This window comes from Hippopotamus amphibius, chromosome 7 (genome assembly GCF_030028045.1).
Source record: "Hippopotamus amphibius kiboko isolate mHipAmp2 chromosome 7, mHipAmp2.hap2, whole genome shotgun sequence".
Taxonomy (NCBI): Eukaryota; Metazoa; Chordata; class Mammalia; order Artiodactyla; family Hippopotamidae; genus Hippopotamus; species Hippopotamus amphibius.
This window is the reverse complement of record NC_080192.1, coordinates 37,194,809-37,211,464: the sequence shown is the minus strand read 5'-3', so window position 1 is coordinate 37,211,464 and position 16,656 is coordinate 37,194,809. Positions and strand designations below refer to the sequence as shown.

Genomic DNA, 16,656 nt, shown 5'->3' with positions numbered 1-16,656 from the left:
ATCCAGAGATCTATAGTATATCAAATTGCATGAAATAGTATATTTTAAAAAACTGTTTCAAGTCTCTGTATAATTAATATGCTCCTAAAACCTGCACAATCTTTAGCTGTAGAAGCATATCACACAAAATGCTATTTAGAGCTTATCATAATAATATTTATGATGGATTATTTTTAAAATGGACTTATCTGGGTTTATGTATTTGTAAATGCTCACATGCAAAAGACAACTGTTGTTTTCTTCCCTTTTTCCTTTCTGCCTTCTTTCTTTCCTTCCTTCAACAAATATTTTTCGGTGACCTACTAAGTGTCAGGTACTTTGACAGGTTTGACAGAATAACAAAAAACAAGACAGACGAAGTGTCTGAGAAGTGGTTAAGAAGCAGTCAGTCAAGAGAACAGCTGTGAGGGAGGGGTCAGGATGCTTCCTTAGAGAATGCATACAACTCTTCTGGTGGGAAAAGCATAGTATATCCTAAGAGCTAGTGTGTTGGGAACAGAATGGATGACAGGCAGTGTGTGAAAAGAAGAGAGAGAGTGGGTAGGCAGCATTCATACCATGCAGTGTCTGGTAGTCCAGGGAGGGAGGCTCGATTCTACTGTAAGTGCAATGGGAAGCCAGTGTAGTGCTTTTTGGGAGAGAGGAAAGATGGGGTAGTATCAAATTATTAAAGTATCATAAAAGATAATAGCAGAAACTTCTTTTTATTATATGCTGTCCTAGTTTGTATTTAATGTTAGAAAATCACATAAATCCAAAAGCTATAGTACATTTTTTTTTAAAAAAGGAGTGGGGCTAAATATTCATAGACAGATTGCTAGAGTATAACTAAATGATTAGAGTTAGTGGATACAACGTATTCTTGACACTTACAAATTTAAGGAGTCACACAAAAGAAAATGTGGCCTAATGATCACTAACAAAAGACCAAAGTGAGTTTTGAGCCTTCTGCATACCCTAGATAACAGTCCTTAATAAATAATGCTTAGTACAGTAACTCTGGTGAGTGGTAATTTGACATATTAATCACCTGAGTGAATGGACATTTATTCTAATCTTTACTAATCATGAATTCTTGGAAAAGAGCCTATAAATTGCCAGCTTCTGCAATGTATGACCCACAATAGCAAGAGCAGTTTATGTATCAGTAAGTACTCAATATGGCTATTTTCTTAATTGGAGTATGATTTTTAGTAATGATAAGGCAACTGAATGGAAAGATTTTGAAATGTTAATAGACTTTTTCATATACAAACCAATTTTTTTATCTTATGAAGAAGTTAAATTATCAGTGCATTCAGGACTGCTTGCTTTTGAATTATAAAATTTACAGTGTAGGTTGTTATGCAAAGATAAGAGCAAGAATTGATTTTTTTCAATTGTTCTTATTCCAACCAAACATAATCACAGGGTACAGTTATCTAGGGGAATAAATTATGATGCATTAAGGAAAATACTTTAAATATAGCTTTTAATGTATATTTGATCCATCATGACTTTTTAAAAATATTAAATCTGTAGATTTGAATATGTAAAAAATGTAAACTGGATTGCAAACATCCATTATTCAAGATATTTAAAGCTAGCTATTTAACGACTTCAAAATAATGTGTTTGACGTTATATTTTTCCTTTGATTCCACTGCCTACACCTCCCCCCAAAATGAATAAGTATTCTCATATGCATATATTTATCTTCTTTTTAGAAATATGCATTGACCCTCTAGTGTGAATTCTATACATAAAATACAATATAAGCAAAATTCAAGTAACTCTGTGTGTCTATGTTCAGAAGATATGATACATTAAAATAGACTATCATTCCCATCTGAAGATTAGCTCTCTGAAAAAAAACTGTTTTAAAAGTTCTCACACAGCAAGCTTTAGATATAAAAACTTGAATCAACCATTCTACATCTCTTTAAGTACGTAATAGAAATATTTCTAAGAAATTACACAAGCTTTCTGCACCCAAGCTCCTTCTAGATCAGTAGTACAATCCATCCTACATACTATTGCAAAAATTACATCACTTCTTTATTTTACCCCACTTTGTTTCCCTCCCATCCAATTTTTCCTTAGAAGCCCTTTCACATGATAATAACTATTATTTACTTGAACTCTTCACAGAATTCTTTGCCACCTGCCTGTCCTGACGGAAACCAAGCTTTCTTTGGAATCTCTCACTCTCCTATCCCTTACTCATGGGACAATATTCTGTATTCGTTAAGGTAATGGTAGCTTCCATAACAGAAAAAGTCTTAAATCTCAATAGAAGTGTTTTCTAATTAGTGAGTTGGGGAGATTTGCTCCACCCACTCTATCAAGGACCCAGGCTGACAGAGGTTCTGTGGTCTTTAACATGTTACTTCTAGTTTGCCTGGGAAATCAACACCACCTGTCAAAAGATTACATGGGATTTTACAGGCCAGAAACTGGTGTTTGCTTTTGTGGCCACTAATTCATTGGCCATAAATCTGTCATATGGCTGCTCTTAAGACCAAGGGAAGCAGGGATATATACTGTAGCCAAGTGCCTGAAAGGAAAGGAAACCGGTTTTGCTAAACAGCTAACCAGTCTCTCGCAGTCTCCTATGCTTCATGCACAACAGGCACAAGGGCTGCTGGCATTTTTTTTATTTAGTAAATAGCTCTTTATTCCTCGAGACCTGTATAGAAATCACACCTTCTTAGAGTTGACCACCTTCTATATTCTCATCAATGTGAGAAGTTTTAGTCTTCATGTGGTTGACCCATTCCAAAACCTAGCTTCCAGTTTTGTTTTGTCTTTTATATTTATTTCAACATAAATAAATATTCTTTAACTTCCACTTCTTTTGTCCATATTTATGGAAACCCGTGTGCACTGCTCTACACATTCTTGTCATTTGAAGATCTGAACTATTGTAATTCTTGAACACTGTGTCTTTTTTCTTATCTGCATGCCTCTTGAAAATGCTATTTGTTCTGGCAAAGCTCTATTTACAAGGGATTTTTTTCCTGGCCTTTCCATCCCCAGTTTGGGGCTGGTATCTGTACCCCGGTGTTGTCCGAGAAAACAAGAGCTTACCTCTATAATGTGAAGGATACTGAAAATGAAAATTTTCTACTAACTTCAGCAAGAGCTTAGTCTGAATTTTTCCACCCAAACCTCTTGCCTTGCTAGACCCATACTGACCCATCAATAGCTGCTAAACCATGGCCCCAGTGCTGCTCTCCCTATATCCAGTTTTAAGTTGCTATGTTTGTGGTAATTTATTATTCAGCACTAGGAAACTAATCCAGATCTTTTATATATGTTTTTCCAGCACTGTGTTCTAACTTGGTTACAACATTTAACATACTATTACTGTGGTTCATTCACGTCTTTCTTTCCAGTGAGGCTCGGAGTTCCTCGAAGGTGTGAAGCACGTCTCATATATAAAATTTAATAAATCAGTAAATATTTTATTGTCGAATTGAAGACTATACTTACACAATAAAATTCCTATAAATTTCTCCACTATGCTTGTCTAAGAAATCTAGTCATTAGTAAAAAAGATAAAATTTAAAAATTAAGACATTCTAATAAAATCTAGGTCTCAGTAAGTGGACATTGTTGGCTCCTCTTCTCCTTTCTAAATATCCAGATGCTAGAACAGTTACTTATCCCTCCTACATGCATCCCAGGTAGCCTGGGAAAAGCTAATTAATATTCTAACTTCAGAGTACCTTTTTGACTTGAGATAATCAGCATTTTAATTTCTTTGTCCTCAGATGCGATCTTAGGGATGTGCCCTCAGTGAATCTCTTACTTGGAATCCTAGAAACAGAAAGTGTTCTGTCTTCTACTAGATGTGAATAAAGGCTCATGTGGCCCTGGTTGCTAATGGAAGATAATTTGTGGCTGTGAGTTTTGCCTCTTTGGGGATGGGTATGACATTTTTGGAGGGCAGGGCAGAGAAACAGATGAAATTGTGTTCTTGATGACACAGTTGAAGTACTGTACCACCTAGTACTGAATCCTACCTTCTTTTTGGATTTTGAGTTACTGGTAAATCTCTTCATGGTTTAAAACAAGTTTTAGTTGAGATTTTGTTGCTTTAACATAGACACAATTTCTAAAACGGATACAGCTTTCTAAAACTATGTTCTTAAGGCATTACTAGGACTTGATATAAAGTAAACATTTAGTCATTCAACTAGTTGTTTATGGAATGTCAAATAACTTAATTGATAACTTTGACATGTTAATACTTCCTCAGATGATAATATAAATAGAAAATAATGCATTTCTTAGCTTAATGATATGTTACAAAACTGTAAGTGACAAATATCAGATATTTTAAAATATTTAACATAGTTGATTTCTTAATGATATTTATCTCTGGCTCCTCATACCCAAATGCTTCTGCATAGGTTTAGTCTGCATATGATTTATATGTTTTAATTGATATAGTTATTCATATTTCTGAATTCTAATAACAGAATTATACTTATGCTTCCAGATGGGAGTATGATCTAATGGTTAAAACAAAGAATTTCTCTCCATGAGAATTTAAATTAGCCTTTGGTCAGAACCGAGACAATGGCATAATAGCAAAACTGATGGGAAATTCAGTTAATTTTGTAAGAAAATCCATGCCAATTATATGGTCAAAATATTTGTGTCTTGATCTATTTTTTTGAACCATAATGTTTTCTTTGCCTGTAGGAAGTGGGATAATCAATACCTAATTTTAATAGGTGTCACTACCACATAAGCAAGACGTGAGAGCAGACTAAGAAACTGGAATTGGGCACCTGATGCATCATTACTTTTCTCTTTGCACTGGACCATTTCCATCAACATACAAACATGCTACAATTTCAACTATCCTAAAAACATGCATTTTTAATTCTTCCATCTCCTACTACCATCCTATTTTTCTGCTTTCCTTTAGAATAAAATTCTTTTAAAATGTTGTCTCCACAGATGTAGAGAATGAATGTATGGATATCAGAGATGCGGAGGGGAGGGGGGAGTGGGATGAATTGGGATATTGAGATTGACAGATATACACTACTATATATAAAATAGATAACTAATGAGAACCTAGTGTATAGCACAGGGAACTCTACACAATGCTCTGTGATGATCTAAATAGGCAGGAAATCCAAACAAGAGGGGACATATGTATACATACAGCTGATTCACTTTGCTGTACAGCAGAAACTAACACAACATTGTAAAGCAATTATACTCCAATAAAAATTAATTTAAAATATATGCCTATAAAAGGTACTGGTTACAATGTAATTTCAATTATAAATCATTTTACTTTGAGCTCTATGAAGTGCTAAATAATTTTTAACAAATATGCAAATTAAGGGTAGATTATATTTTCTTAACTTCATTCTGAAATTATATTTAAATTTAGTGCCAGCTCATATTCCACAGACAAAAGAAAACTAATATAAGGACAATATCTGATAGGAGCAGTCTATTAAACAAAATGATATTTTTATTTTAAACCTGCCTTGCAAGAACAGGGGTTACAATTTCTGGAAGGAGCCATATACAAATGAAAAATGAGCCATAATTCACGCAAAAAACCCAAAAGTCGCCTCTACTCATCGTATTTACCTCCACTCTTTCTATTCCCTCTCAAACCCTCCTGACTAAAATTATTTTGACAAGGTATAGAGTGATACCACACACACGTTCTCAAATATCTGCACAGTTCCTTCCTCACTTCCTTTGAGTTCTTGTCCAAATGTAACAATCTCAGATTATCCTTTCCTAATACCCCCACAATTACTGTTCTCCTTATTGCTTAATGATTATCTGATATACTGTATATCTTATTTATATATTGATCATCACCACCAGTCACTCCCACCAGAAAGTAGGATCTACAAGGGAGAGTCTTCTATTTATTTTTTTCACTTCAGTATCCCGGTTCCTAGAATAATGCCTGGCCATTGGTAGATACACAGTAATTTTTTATTGAATGAATGAGAGAGTACCATTGATCAAGTAAGCAAGAATTAGGGCAGCGACTATTAACAGACAGAGGATGTCAGAGTACAGTCTTAGTTGACTGAAAAGGATTAAGAACCCAGAAAATGACACAGGTAACAGGAATTCAGATTCAACAAAAGAGTAGGTAAAATGCATAGGACTCCACCTTTCAGAACAGAACTAGATAAAGCATCAGCTTTCTACTGAAAATAATATTCATACATACGTCATATACACTCTAGAGACAGAACTTGTTTTGAACAGAGCTTTTTTTACAAGTGGAAGCAGACAAATATAACTTCTATGGGGTAAAATAAAATGAGTTCCTGACAATGAAAGGGAATCTACATTCCATTCAAATTACCGGGTACTTAACGTGTTCAGCCCTAAGCAGTAGTGACTTGTCATTGTCTATGCCCACAAACTATAATTTAAGTTCACAAATTTGTAAATAAGTAAATAAACAGAAATATTACACCAGCAACACAAGCTACAAAAAAGCATCTTTAAAAGTATTTCCACAGCAACATCAGAATAATTATCTCTATAATCAGCAGCAGAGGAAATGTGCTAAAGTCAAGTTTTACTTTTCTCAGAATCATGGGACCCTGGTGCTCACCCACACAACAGAATCAGCAGCATGAACAACAGAAAATTATATTTTACACATAAAACAGTCATTGTGCACTCTACAATTACACATAAACCAATGAGTGTAAAAAATATATTTTATAATAATAGCTATGAAAAGAAACATTTGTGGTATTTTTCAATATCAGTAAAATGTATCATATTCTAATTTTGGATTATTTCTAAAATTAAAGCATTGCACCAAGAGTTACAATTTTAGAAGAAGAAATGCAAGAAATAAAACATCATTGATTTTCTTTTCAATACAAAGAAGAACTTATCTGAAAGCAAGGAAGGCATAGGCTATCAGAGTCAATGTGTCAGAGGAATAAAAACTGATTGCCAAAATGAGAATTATTTTTATTTTAATGGATTTCATTAACAAAGAAGATGTTTCTTTATATTAAATAAAGATTTAAGAAACAAAATATAAAAATGAGGTTGTTACGGATTTCTCTAGTCATTCAAAAAAGAGTCCTGAGCTTAATGCTAATATCTCATTTTCCTTTCCATCATCAAATGATGAAGTAAGATCTTAATTTCCTAAAAATTATATTTTTTGGTTTTCAGTCTAATATTCTTAACCTCTTATTTTATATTGCACAATTCTAAAAGAGTGAGTAATGCATTAAAAAAAAAATTTGGGAGGAAGAGAGAGAAAAAAATAAGCAGTTAAACAAGAGAACTAAAGCCCAATCCAATAGTCCATCATGAAGGAATAACCCCCAGGAAGAATATAAGTTTTATATTTATTCCAGTTATAGATATAGATATACAGATGGAGATAAGAGAGGGAGATAAAGATAGAGATAAATGATCTATATATCAAGATTGTTCTAGGTACAATGGACCAAGGCTATTTCTTATTCTATGCCAGGTAGAACTGTTATTTTTAAGTAAAAAATTTACTGTTTACAATATTGAAATAATTTAAGGGAATTTAGACTTGAATATATTATATTTATTAAAGTGCAATTTAAAATGATATTATGTCAAGCAATTTAAACAATTTAAAATGTTCTCTGTCAAACAATTTATTGAGATGGAGAAGACTGGAGAGACACAAGGTTTGAGAGTGGAAAATCCTCTTCTGAGGATGTCTGAGGTATCTATTAGACACCCCAGTGGAGATGTGAAATATACAGCTGGATATACACTTTAGGGCTCTGTGGAAGTCAGGGCAGCAGAAATACATTTGAGACTTACACCTGTTTATTTGGTTCTCTGTCTTGTTTTAACATACTTCAAATTCATTTGTATCAGTTTGCTGATAAGCTCAGAGTGCAATTATCAACACAATTTTGATTTACTATAGCAATATTTATGATAAAAAACTGATGTTAGTACTAAAGACTAAAATGTCAATATCTTTCCATAATATTAGTGCTTTAGTGTTGAATATTTATTAGAGATCATTTATTCCTTGTTCTTTATTTTATTGATGAGAAATCAAAGGTGCAAAAAGTTATAATTCTTTGGAATTACATTCAAAAAATAACTTGAATTATTTTCCTACTACATAATTCACCTTTCTCAAGGGAAGTTTTTCAGTTTTCTTATATTCAGGAAATGGAAACCAGGCCAGCAAATCAAACTGTCATAAATAGTACAGTATTTATTCATTAAAAAAATGCCTGTTGAGTAATCAGTTACAATGTGCCTGGGATTCAACAAGGCCCTACACATTCAAAGATACAAGACAGCACCCATGACCTTCAGAAAACTATAGTAGAGCATAAGTGACAGATAATTAAATAACAACACTGTACAGTAGACATATGATGGTAGTATAAGTAGAGTATACCATGATATCACAGAAGAAGGAAACAAAATGCAACATCAAAGGATGAGGGACTTTTAGGGTGAGTTAAGGCTTAGATGGAATTTTGAATAATGAAGAGTTCCCTAGGCTATGACTGGATCAATGAAACTGCAGAAAAACAAAACAAAACAAACAAATCATGAAGAAGATAATAATTGTTAACCAGCAAGTGATCAGATGATTGACATAGTGACATGTGAGGCTGTGGCAAGATATGAGATAGAAAGGAAGAAGGTCTTCATTCCCACAAAGCTTGCAAGATATGAAAGGAAAGATTTCCCCTAAAGGTACTGGGGATGTTTTGAAGATCGTTGTTTTTTTTTTTTTTTTTTTTTTTTTTTTCTCTTAAGGAGAATGACAGAGGAGGGTACACTGAAATGAAGTAAGACTGGAGGCAAGGAGGTGAATTTAAGGGCTACAAGAAACAAAACTGGTAAGAAATAATGCAATAGAATCTGAAAATTAGAAAGTCAGAGGTCAACTTCCACGTTTATAATATCACTTCTGGAGATAATAGAATTAATTATGTAGATGTTAATTAAGAAAATAAATGTAATAGACACATTCCCTGGGAACTGTGCTGTTCAGTTTCCTAAAAGGTCAGCATTATCTTTAATGTAAGCCTGTCTCCCTAATCACAACCTTCGGTCACAGTTAGTTGGATAAAAATAGTCTTCTGAAATAAATGCAGCCATGGCATTTGCTGGACAGAAACTTATGACTTTGGTGGTCTGGCTGTAACAGATGAGTTAATCCAATCAAATTAGAGATTTAGAGATTGTTACTAGTGAGCTGTAGACTTCATAGCTGGAAGATTATGTACCCTTAGGTTTGGGGGTGGATATTTTCAGGCTTGTGCAAACTGATGACTAAGCCAATTTGTAGGGAAAGGAGGATACAGCAGACATAAAAAAGGAAAGTGAGAAATCATGCAGGCCCCAAGAGACTGTTCATGCAGCTCAGCTCTCAGCCTGGACTGGCGCAGCCTGCCAGTTCTCATAAAGTCACGTAATCCTTTCACTCCCATCCTTGGATTTTGTGAGGTCCCTTAAATCCTTATAATTAATACTCCCTGTTATGGATCTAGTTAACATGCACCCGTTCCTCGCAACCAAAGGAGCAGTCGGTGAAAAATGCAAGAAATAAATAATCAGACAAACACATAAGATACTATGCAGTTAGGATTTTCTTTTACTCTCCGTACAAAAGAAAATCCAGCGTCTTTGTGAATATCTAGTTAATAGAAGCACACCTTTTTTGGAGATACAGTCTATTCCATTTTCAGAATTTTAAGTACTAATTATTAGAAAGTTCTTGATATTATGATGAAATTATCAAAGCATGAATCATGCCTATTGCTTCTTTTTTCCCCCATCCCATAACCACGTACTCTTTAGCAGCCTGCCTAGGAAAGTTTTTAAATTTGTTATTTGCATCTTCCTCTCTCTCAACATATTGATAGAAGTAGCTTCTCACTGATAGAAGTAAAAGCCCCTTTATCTCAATCAAGGAGTTGTCTCCATTTATCAAATATCACTTAAGCGTCTTCTGTTAATAATGTCTCTCTCATGTATCTGGGTTTTGGCAAAAATTTAGCTGACATTCCAACTTAGTATCATAACACTGGTATGAAGTGCTGTGAAGGGGCACTTAGCCTTCTGAGCAAAGTAGGGTTTGGTTTCATATCCAACGTCACCAATACCTTGGCTGAAAAAAGGGATGAATAAGATGCAACTCGAGGATGGAAGATGCCTTAGAGGACTGGGGCGGGGAGGGTGGAGGGGACTCGGGGGGAGGAGTCAAGGAAGGGAGGGAATACGGGGATATGTGTATAAAAACAGTTGATTAAACTTGGTGTACCCCCCCTCCCCCCCAAAAAAAATGGACAGAAAAAAAAAAGATGCAGTGGGTAACTAGATGAAAAGGACACTAGCTAAAATGTTTGAAATGCTTATAGGTATTCAATACGGTACTGTTCTAAATAATGCTGAAACATTTTGATATAAAAGAATATTCTATAAATGCACTAATTTTCTCCAAAGATCATTTATGATTTTAGGGTCTATCAAATAGATTCATATATTCTTTAAATGGTGTATGTCTCTAATACCCTTTTTATCCTATTCTTTAGGCCCCTGTTATTAAAAAAGAAACAAAAAAAGTGCAACTGAGCATACCTTAAAATCTATAGCAATAACGGTTAGTAGATTATACTCAGTTGTAGACTTTCTATAGTGATTTTCACTACTTACAAGCTTTTAAAACTTGTAAAGATTTTGAGTGGGAATGAAACTGGGTGCAAAAATTGTTCTGAATTATAACAGTACTATAGTGATAAATATGTGAAATATAAATTACAACTTAGTGTTATGACAAAGATTCTCTTCAATTATAATGGTTCCTAAATTCATATTTCCTTCCTTCAAGTTATTATCCTATCCTGTTTCCGAGTGACCATGAATAATATATTTATCTTTCAACCATCACTTCCTTGCTGGATATTTTACCAGCACGGTAAAAGAAGGAAGCAGTGCAACTAAGGAGGCCAAATTGTATGAAAATTTAAGTTCTAAGACTTATAACTTGAAAAACTCACTCATGTGGCCTCTGTTGTGTAGCTTAGTAGAAATCTATCTTTTACATATGAAACCAGAATAAAATACAAGTTAACAACTAGGAAAGAAACATTAGCAAACTGTGCTGTTAGTCACTTCAACAAATCAGGCAAGTCATAAAGTCAAGCAAAGCCAGATTTTCAAATTTATTCCTCAAATTCATTTTCACACATTATCAAAACTAAGTCTTAGGTGAAAATATGAGTATTATAGATATACTCAGCATCTCAGAATGTGTAGAATACACTAAAAGATTTAATTATCAAAGCACTTAAAATTAATCAATAATCACAACAAAGCTGACAGCTATTACTTACTTCCAAATCAGATTAGCTGAAGATAACATGAAACAAGATAAATGTATCATCCATTCTGAATTACCAATACAACAATCATCACTGGCTCAGCATCATTTCCAAATTTTACTCTAACATATTCAGATATTTAATATTATTCATAACCTGTAATTTTTAATCTCGGACTCTTATTGTGATTTACAAATAAAGTGTTTAATTGTATATTCCAAACTAATCAAGTACCACACTACAAAGTACTAACAGCCTTATTTAGATACCAGCTAAAGACATCTTGTTTTCCCTCTCCCGTGACTTTATTAGAGAAAATAAAAAATAGAAATATTTTTAAAAAGCCACGAATGGTGCCTGTCAGTGCCTGACAAGTTTATGTTTTTTTAATATCAGTAAATGTTAATTTATAAAGCACATACAGTTTGTACAATATAGCCTTTCACCTTCTGCTTCTGGAAAGCAGAAGGTGAAAGAATTAAAAATAAGTATCTTCCAATAAAGCACTTAAATATATACATTAGTATTTTATAGATGATGAAACAAAAAGTTTAATCTGAAACAGTCATAGAGAAACCAGCAACAGGGGATAATTATTTGGTGTGATATAAGGTTTTAAAAAATCTCTGCTGGGACAATTATGTAGTAGAGGAAATTTAGGATCTAAACATTTGATTTACTTTTTCCATATTTTTCACAAATCCTCCCCACTGGCCATCCAGACACTGTCTCCAAATCCTTTTCTCCCTAACTTATAAGAAAAAAGAGAGAAATAAAGGAAGTAAAAGAGGTAAGGGAGGGAGAGAGAGAGATGTACAGAGTGGCCCCAACTAGAACTGAAGACATTCAAGAATACATCAGTTTTCTCAGACTGTGCCTTTGCCCTGGCAGTACCCTGTAGTTAAATTCCCTCTCCTACTCTCCACCAACATTTTGTGGATAATTTACTCATCTAACCAGATCCTTAAGATACCTCCCTATATCTCCTGGTAAATGTATTGGGTTGGTCAAAAAGTTTGTTTGGGGTTTTCCATAAGAGATCCATAAGATCTTATTGGGAAACCCGAACGAACTTTTTGGCCAACCCAATAGATGCTCTTGATAGACAATTTATTCTACTGTCAACACACCTCTACTAGAACACAGATCACAAAATATTTTAAGAATCTCTTCTTCCTCTTTGTGAGTGAGTTCTTTCACCAATGTTTTCCAGGGTCTGACACAGTGTTTATATTAATGCTTTTACTTACTTTCATATTCCTTATTTTCTCATTTTCCATTTCTTTTAGGCACGATTGCTTGGAGCATGTTTTATCCTCCCAAGTTGATTTCACTAACTTCAGTGTCTTTCTATTAAATCTGATTAAAGCAACTAAAACTTAATGTTTTACCCAACCAGGAATAATCAGCATTCCAAAATAGGACCTTGTTTACCAAGATGAATTCCCACAGTTGAAGGGAGGGGGAAAGAGAGAGAACAAGAGAGAGCTAGCAAATGAACCAGTAGAGGTTTGTGTAAATTGCCTATTTTAGGCTGATTCTATATCATCAACTACCACTCCTCCCGTACCAAAGCAAACAAATCTAATAAAATGGCAAATAGCAAGAGAATAAACACACAAATCAGGGAGTAAATACCTGACAGACCTTTTGAAGTTCTCTTTAATATTTAAGGAAGGTAGAAAGATTTACCGTAAGAGTTAGCAATTAAGAATGGAAACAAAACAAAACAAAACAAAACAAAAAACAAACAAACAAAAGAATGGAAAGAACTGTGTTTGATACTAGCTCAACAACTAATTTGGGGAAAGTGATTTATCATCTCAGAACCTCTTCACGTTCAACAATACATACGTATACAACTAGAAAACCTTCCCTGCAAACTCACCATGAGGGCTGAGACGGATCTCTCATATAAGACAATGCTTTGTCAAACCAAGAACTAAGCAAAGGTTAAGCTACCATTTAAAAAGATGAGAGAAATTCTCTCTCATTAAAGAAGGAAACTGTGATATGGGGAATTTATCAACCATTTAATATTAAATAAGTATAGTTCTTTAGGGCTTTAAAAATATTTTTAAGGACATAACACGTATGTCTATGTGTTCCTTTGTGTTATTATTGATAAAAGCAGGGAATATTCCAAACAAAAATTTATATACTCCAATAATCATCTATATTAAAAATTATTACATTTTAGAATTCTAAGGTATTTTGGAGCATTTCAATGAAAGTAACATATAGAAAAGTATAGTAATAAGAAGACTGACAACCTATACCTATCAAGATTTTAGAAATGTTTCATATTTCCATATTAACTTTAGATCTCTCTTTAGGAAAAAAAAATTACATGTCACAAATACAAGCCTGTACCTCTTCAGCTAGTCTACTTTTATCTCTTTCTCCAGGGATATTCACTATCCTGAGGTTGGAATATATTATTCCCATAAAGATTCTTGCATATTATACACATATATATATGCATTTGTAAGCAACACATGTAGTACTCTGTGTTTAAAATTTTTCATAAATAATTTTTAACTTAGCATTACATTTTTGAAATGTGTCAGTATGGATACATGTAGCTGCAGTTCATTTGTTTTAATTATTAAATAGTATTGTATTATAAGAACAAAACAGTTTATTCTTTTATAGAGAAATCTGGTCATTTACATTTTTTTTCTTTTTGCATGACAAACAGTTCATTGGCAGGCATTTTCTTTTTTTAATGAGTGCTATTCAAATGAATTCAGCTGTAGGAAATTGTCCATGGCATAGTCAAATTTATCTTGTCCATGAGCCCCTCCTCAACAGCTGTCCATACTAATACAAGATAATTTTATGTAAAAATTAGTGTTACCATAAGAAGTTCTCATGAGAGGAGTTGTCTTTTGTGGTGGGAAATCAAGTGTCAAAGGAAAATCATGGCCTCCAAGAAGAAATATATGACACAGTAAATTTGTTTTGGTGGTTTCCTGTGTGATCAACCAGGTCTCTCTCTTGGAGTGATAGGTTATAGAGAAGCAAGGGAAGAAGACTAGAATAATGAATATGATACCAAATTAGGTTAGAGATACTGGCATGAATTCATGCTTAGCTTAATAGAGATACAGGGGAATACTGTAGTGGGATGATTAATGAACCCTAAAAGATGTTTGTCCTAATCCCTGGAACCTATGAATACTACCTTATTTGCCAAAACATGTGATTAAGAACCCAGAGAGAAGTTTAATCTAGTTTACCCTGGTGGCCCTAAATGCAGTCACAAGTATCCTTATAAGAGAGAGCAGACAAAAGAGGAGGAAGCAATAAGACCACAGAAGCAGAGATTGGAGTGATTTGGCCAAAAGCCAAGAAATGCCTAGACCCACCAAAAGGAAGGAATGAACTCTCCTCCAGAGCCTTGGGATGCAGTGTGGTTCTGCTTCGATTTTGGACTGTGCCTCAGTTTTGGGCTTCTAACTTCCAGACTGCAAGAGAATATACTTCTGGGTTTTTTTATGCCATCCAGTTTGTGGCAACATGTTACAGCAGTTGCAGGAAAGAAATATAGATCTATATATCTACATTATCTATCTATCTATCTATCTATCTATCTATCTATCTATCTATCTATCTACCTACCTATCTATCTATATCTAATTTACCTAGATAGCTATCTAGATACATATCTTTGTGGATAGATAGATTAGCATGTATATATTTAATTGCTCTTTGAGCTGAAAGAGCCTAGAAGTAATGATACCCCAATAGCAAAAGGAATACTATTTTATTTGAAAACATTTTGGAAAGACTAACTACCAATGACTCAAGTCAACCATATAATACCTCATCTGTCACATTCACATAGTGCTTATATATAAGTAAAGGTATCTAATACACTCATTATGTCTGGACATGTCTGAACATTTACATATTAAAATAGATGTCATTTACTATGCATTAACTTTTCTCATATTTCTTTTATACTTCAGTTAGAGTGTTACATTCACTTTTTAAAAATTACATATTTAGATGAATTATATTAATATGTTTATGAATTTCACTTTAGCAGGTAAAAAAGAGCATCACATTGGAAAACACTGGATTTAGTGTAAATCAGGGTTTTAGAGTCTAGGAAGTTTGAACACCACTGGTCCAGGAGCTTCTGATCCTGTGATTGTTTTCTTCTGCAGTATGGAAAGAGTTGCAGGTTGTGACTCCTCAGTTCCTAATCATGCCCTAAGCCTGGCAGTGAGAAGTGTGGCAGATACTGGGGGTGGGTGTGCTGGAAGGGAAAAGAAAATAATATTCTCCAGTACCTAGATTTTGTGTTGGCAGTAAAATTATTTGTCCATGACAAATTGCATTTATCTTCTATGGAAATGGTGCTTAATTTATGCTCACTTTAACTACAAACCTAACTTGTACAAGTTTCATTTACATTTTATTTTATTATCAAAAAATGTACTGATCAATTACACATTTTGAGTGATTTCAAATCCAGGTATCAAAAGTCTACTTCTGAGCCTCAGTCTAATACAAAATTATACACTCTTCATCTTATGGTAACTGTTAACTTGTTGACTAACTTGTAAATGGATCAGTGATATACTTAATGGAAGAGGCAACACAATTAGAGAAATAACAAAGAGAATTGCAGATCTGAGCTATATTCCACCATGATTTGCTACAAAGTTCTTTGACAAACGATGTAAATTCCATGTGACTAATATTTCAATAAGGAAAATAGGAATAATAACTGATCTCTAATTATAGGAACAATAAAAGTAACTAGGAAAAATGTAATAAGGAAATGCAGCAGAACTGTGTAGTGTTTTTCCAGCTAAGGACTATTATTACTTTTTTTAAAAAGTGAGAAGAGAATTAGAATATTTATTTTCCTTTAAACAATAACATTAATTCATGACTTCTGTAGCCTCAGGAATTTTGAGGTCAGTCATTAAACTAATGTTACAATAGATACTATGACTTTACACAAAGAGACTGCAGGTGCTTCTTATAGAGCTATAATGATACATTTGCAAAGAAAATAGTTGTGTCATTCCAAAGCTTTAGTTGGTAAGCTTTTTATTAACAAATATATAAGGAAGCTTAATTTCCCACAAGAGAAATAAATAGCAGAAATCAATGTCTTTGAGCCATAGCTTGCCTCCACACAAGTAGTGAATCATACTCTCCCATCTGTCCCAACCCGAATGCATCCTTTAGAAACACATGCCTCTTTGGAAAGAGCATTGCCACATATATTTATTATTGCTTTCATTTATATATAGTTTTAGCTTTGCCACTATCTTCCTAGA

At 33.7% G+C, this 16,656-nt stretch overlaps 1 protein-coding gene across 3 annotated transcripts in view; it reads right to left on the bottom strand.

Annotated features, from left to right (window-relative positions):
• The window catches only part of PPFIA2 (PTPRF interacting protein alpha 2), a 451,253-nt gene that overhangs the window by 257,872 nt on the left and 176,725 nt on the right, over window positions 1-16,656 (bottom strand). The window lies entirely within an intron of this gene.